Source organism: Pteropus medius, unplaced genomic scaffold, assembly GCF_902729225.1.
Source record: "Pteropus medius unplaced genomic scaffold, Ma_sr-lr_union100, whole genome shotgun sequence".
Taxonomy (NCBI): domain Eukaryota; kingdom Metazoa; phylum Chordata; class Mammalia; order Chiroptera; family Pteropodidae; genus Pteropus; species Pteropus medius.
In genome coordinates this window covers 51,770,415-51,776,454 of record NW_024344378.1, presented here as the reverse complement: position 1 = coordinate 51,776,454, position 6,040 = coordinate 51,770,415, and positions in this window count along the sequence as shown.

The window sequence follows — 6,040 nt, the reverse complement described above, 5'->3', positions numbered from 1 at the left end:
AATAGTTTATTATTCTACCTCTCAAATGCTGGAGACACTGCACCAGCTGGTACAGTCCTGTCACCTGCGCGTCATCCCAGTTCCCTGCAGGGGAAAGTCATAGCAGATGCATGGCTGCCCCATGCCCACGACTATCACCAGTGGTGGGACCTCTTCCAATCTGGTCAGTGATCTGCCTCCAGCATATTATTTTAAGAGGCTGCCACCCAGGCCCATGCCTGGTACCTCTGTCTTCACCTGGTTCCCAGGAGTGCAGTCTGAGGCAGACCTTCAGAATCCTGTGATTTACTAGACAGTGCTCTCAGGAAACCTGAGATTAGGGAGGAAGTGAGACAGAACAGAGAAGGGGAGCACGTGTCCTCAACCCCAACAGAGAAGACTGTGGAATACTGACCACAGTCCAGCAAAGAGCTGTTCTTTGATGACCTTTAGGCTATGGGCCTCTTGACAGTGGTGCATGCGTGCATGTGCCTCCCTGTCTGCTAAGGGCAATTCTCTGGTGAAGAGAATTTGTGAGCTGCTGGCAGCCAATACCCATAGCTGTGGATGGATGTGTGCCAGCCAGTAAAAAAGAGCTCAAAGGAGCACACCACAGTACCTAGTTTCTACAAGAACCTGTGAAAGTGACCAAGAAGGCACAGTCAGAGAGACTCAAGGAGAACCGAAGACCCAAAGGAGGGGATTGTCATGGAACTTAAGAGAATTTCAAGAAAGAAATGGCATTAGTCAAATGCAGATGTGAGGTTCAATCTCTAAAAGCAGCAAGAACATTAGTAACCAGAGGTTATAGGTGAGCTTGTAAGAGAAGTCTCAGAGGACTTCAGAGACATAGGCTACTGGGCATCAAAAATGATGGGTGACAGTGAGCATGGGCAGTTTCCTCATGGAGAAGTCTGCCTGAGAAGTAGTAGGGAGACTGGACAGAAAAGGGGATGCAGGCTGTTAGATCTCTCAACGTCAGGGCCCAAAGCTCCAGAGCTGGATACAGGAAAGCGGCTGGCTGATGGAGTGAAGTCCCTCCCAGAAGAGGAGGTGATAATGTCAGAGGCTGGGGAAGGGCTAGCTTTGACTGTAGAAGGGATACCACATCCTGTGGGCCTGGGCAGGAGAAGATAAGGCCAAGGGAGGTAGGTTTGTGGGTGGCGGGGGGAGTTAGTGGTGTTTGTGCAATGGTTGGGTAACCTGCTTAGAGTGAGGTGGGCATGATTGAGCAGGAGGCTGGAGCAGAGGACAAGGGAAATGGGTGAGTTGGCAGGGAGACCATGCCCTGAGGAGCCCCTGATTATCCTAGCATCCTCCTGTGGGGCCAAATGACTTTCCCCAACACCCCATGGCCTTATGTGGAGGGGCAGTCATTGGATTCAGGGTAGAAGATTTGCAAGGTGGAGCAGGGAGAACAAAAACCCAAGATGACCCGTGAGCTGGAGGATGTGACGAGTGGCCCCAGGTTGGGGGGAAGGGAAGCAGTGAGGGGTGCTGAACTCCAAGCTGGCCTGGACAGGGCTTTTCTCATTCCAGGCCCACAGGAGAAAGTAACCGATCTCAGGAGGCATTAGTGGGGTAGACAGCAGGGTTTCAGTGCAGCCTTGCAAGGTAGCCACAGAACTGCATTTAGCTGCATTGATGATTTCAGGCTCTAAAGTAGAATGCCAGGAAGATTTGTTTATTGTGAAGTTAAGGGAGCATATTGCCCTGCCTCTCCTTCCTCACCCCCCTGCCCACTTCCTGCCTTTAAGGCAATGGCATTCAAACTTTTTTAAACCACAGCCCACAAGTCAGAATTAATTTTACATCATGATTCAGCAGATACACACACACAACTGCAACAAGTTTCACGATGGAATCCTCACCCTTATTTTGTAGGGTGCCCTTGATGTTTCTTCCTTATCTTCATTTATTTCATTTAAAAGTGATCACAATCCATCAAACTGATTTCGCGGGTCACTCAAGGACAGATGGTAGAGAAGCACTGCTCTAAGGCAACGGGGTGTGGGGGTGGTCCCTTTTTCAAAGCTTTCCCTGATGTCCCCCACTCCTCCTCTCCAAAGTGTCTGTTCTCGAAGACACTCAGAGACAGTATCGTGCTTCCTACCCTGGTGATGCTGCCAGAAGGAAGTGCCTGCAGTTTAGCGACCAGGATTCCACTTTTGATGTAAATTCTCCTTTTCTCCTCATTTTCCACCTCTCACCAAAAAGAGAAACTGGCCATCTTGGAGAAGCCCCAGAGGTGGAGAAATCCAGGCACCCAATTGTCACAGGTAGTTCTGTCACTGATGTGACCATGCACCCATCCTGGACCATGCACCCCTCATACTGGCTTGCTCCTGCACACACACACACACACACACACACACACACACACGCGCCGACGCACGCATACACACACACATGCACACCCGTCACACTTAGATCTCACATCCTCCAGACACACATTTCCAAACATACTCCAGGAGATATATTTTGAGGTGCCTGCCAGCCCCGCCTTCCTTCTTTGGACCTGCCCTCACCCGGTCCCTGCGGAGGGAAAGCCGCAGCAGCCATTTTTCCCCCATCGCCCGGCTAGGTGGAAGAGGGGCGTTGATTGGCTGCTGGACTCTGAGATTCACTTCCCCAAACTTCAGTGAGACACGGGAAGAACAGTCAGTTTCTGTCAGATGCTGAGGCTGTTAAGGACAGTTAGAACGGTGACCTAGGTAGGGACTGAAGCAGAACCCCACATTAAAGTGCAGTCACAGAAAAGAGGAAACCCAAGGTCCCTTTAGAGGAGATGGGGGCAGGGGTGCTGAGGAGTGGGGTACCCAGAGACAGCCAGCAGGGAGAGCGGCTGAGTCGACACTCCGGGCTCTGTGACACCTGTGCTTCTAGTTCTTCATTTCTGAAGGTTTTGGACAGCGCCCTCTGGACTTAACAGGAGAAATAGGTTCCTGTTCCTTCAATGGAGAAAATCTGCAAGGTTGCTTGCTACAAGATAGGCCAGCACCCCACCGGGGTCTTCTCCCTGCCTATCTCACCCCCACGGGCTAGAGACCAGGGTCCCACCATAAGGTGAGGGCACCGGACTCTGAACACTCTCATGCTAGGTTTCAGAGCCTCTTCCAAATCTACACCCAAACCACCTTCCTTCCTTGTTTCCTCCCTCCCTTTCTTCCTTTCCCTTCCTTTTTCGCTTTCTCTCTCTCCTTTCTTTTTCTTTCTCCCCCTCTCTCTGCCTCTTCTTCCCCCCCCTTTTTTTTTTCAGGGTGGTCAGGCAGGGGTGGTGGTGGTTTAAGAGCAAAAACAAAAATACCCAAACCACTCCTTAACGTTCACAAAATAGCTAATTCGCCAAACCTTCGTTTTTGTCAATTTATTTAGAAAAAAATTAACATGGGCAAATGAGATACCTCGGTGTTACAACAGAGTATAGAAATGTCTAGCAATAGTCAAATAATTTGATCTTTAAATACAAAATAACCACATGAACACCTAATATACAGGTTTCATCTGAATACATATTTATTAGATAAATATTAGAGGTTGTCACATCATCTAACTACATACAGCTTTGCAAGACTAGAAATCACAATTACTTTTCTGACCAGTTTAAAGTATGAAATGGTTGCATTGTACATAGATGTACAGAGACGATGACGATTCCTGCGGGTCACTTCGGGCTGCACTGTGGGTATGTTTATGTGTGTACGTGTGGATCACCTGCGATCATGATATCAAAAATTATACAAAGTATGAATCTGGTTACAATTTTCTTCTGAAATCCCCATTTCTTTTCATCATTTCCATAGCACCCTAAAAATACACAGGTGGCAGGACTAGTACACTGAAGCTAAATAGTACATGTAGGTAAAAGAAAAACAAAACAGAACAAAAAGTCCTTTTCACACAGGGTCCGAGTATATTACATGAGTGAGACAGATGCAGAGACCTCACAAACGCTAACAAACAGGATCTAGTTTTTCCACGTTAAGATGGAGTTCCAAGCCTTTTTTGTTTCGTAAAATAAAAACAATACACATTCCAAGGGAAATGAATGCATCTGTTAACATGTCTCTATTTCTCATTTACATATGTACACACGTCCTTTGAGTCGCTGCTGCTGACATCGCCCTATCTGGATGGGTCAGGCTGAGGGAGCAGACGTGTAGCTCTCTGGGGGGGAAGAGGGGGGGTTAGGGCTTCCATTAGGGAGACAGTATTAGAAGTCTCTTAAAAAATAAAATGGCTACAGGGAACATGACACATGGGTAAAGCTTCAAACCAAGAAGATGGGGTGATTGCCTGTACTTGGGCCTTCCCACCTGCCAGCCGGCGCCCTGTCCATCTTGTGGAGTGGCAGCAAAAACGTGCCTATGGCCTGGGTTGGATGCCTGTCATGGAGAAGTGGCTTGCTGAGGCCTCTTTTTTGCTGAGGTTACTTATGGCTCCAAGTAGTTGTCCAAAAGGATCAGGGAAGCATCTCCCGAGTTCAGAACCGCCCCTGCTTGGGGAGGCTGTCGTCATCTGAATCTGTCACCAGCTGGGGCTTTCCTAGCCCCCAAGGCCTTTGTGCCTCCCCTTGCTCCCTGGCCTAGCTCCAAAATCACTCCGAAAGTACATCCCCCTGAGCACAGGCTTCAGGCACCATGGTTCAGGAAAAGTTCTTTGCTGAAGTTGCTGGTGGAGGCTCGCTTAAAAGGGGACCCGGGAAACCTGCCTCGGGTGCCGAGCCACGGCTTCCACAGAGATGGCTAAGGGAGGTGCCTGGGGCCGGGGCTGTGGGGAGCATATCGACCCTCTGCATTAGGAAGCGGTGGACAGGTCGGTGAGCAGAGTGGGGACAGCCCAATAAAAATGAGAATGAACCCCAGGCCTTTCTGGGAAAAAGTAGCACGGCAGGAAGCAGGAACTTCTAAGGAAGGCATCTGTAAGTCTGTCTGGGGCAGAACATTCCGACATGGCCCAACACAGTGTGGCTACCTGCCGGGGCTGTCAGCCACTGGGCAAGGATGGCCATATGCTACCTGGAGCCACCTTGTCCCCACCAGACAACTGGGGATGGCTCTAAACAGTGGGGGGCCTGGTTGTCTAACTCACGGTTTAGCCACCCATGCTCTTCGTCCCTTCATCTGTACAAATAGCCCTGGTTGCTTTTTTGTTTTTGTTTGTTGTTGTTTTTTTTTTTAAAAAAAGGACTCGGTCTTTGTCATTGAGTCAAGGTATTTTAAAAACACCAGCAAAGGCTATAACCAGGTCATGAAAATGTTGAATATTATCAAAGACGATACTAAAATATTCACAAAGATATTTACAAAAGCAATTCATAAAATAATTGATTTGCATACTGAACACCACACTGTTTGAAAAAACCTCGACAACGGGACAAAGGAAAAAAGGCAAGGGGACGGACAATGGCAGCTTTCCTACAGAAAACCTTGTGCTGGCGTCTGGTAAAGTGACTGGAAATCAACAGCTGGAGCTGCCCATCCGGTCAAGTCCAGAGGAGTGCTGGGGACCACCCGCCACTAAGAGGGAGACGGAGACTGAGCATACACGTGGTGGACAGGAGAGCAGGGAAAGGCCCCAGGAAGCAGAAGGGAGGGGAGCAACAAATTTACAGATGTGACCCAAGTGACCTGACAGCCCAGCAGCATCCCAGGCCATGTGGCTTAGGGGAGCACAGAGGAGCCTGAAACGAAACGGACGTACAAGATACCTGGGAGACTTGGAGAGCAGTAAGCTGGGCGGAGCAAAGCGGTGAGGGAAAACCAGAGGCTGCTTCTCAAGTGAGGGGTATGGAGTAAGCTTTTGAGGGCAGAGGGGCACAGAGGGAATGAGAGGCTGGCAGCGCAGTGGGGCAACCACAGAAAACACCCCTCTATGCTCGTGGATATATCCCAACTAACATGGGCGGCCTTGAGCACAGGAACAGACGGACAGAGGAGCAGGAGAGATACCGATGCTGGGGTTCCTGCTGCTGAGCCCGCGTCTCCCATGTCTTTCCACCATCCCACCTTGCCATCTGGGGAGACAAAGGAGAACCAGTACCGAGGGAAGTGGGTGTCCC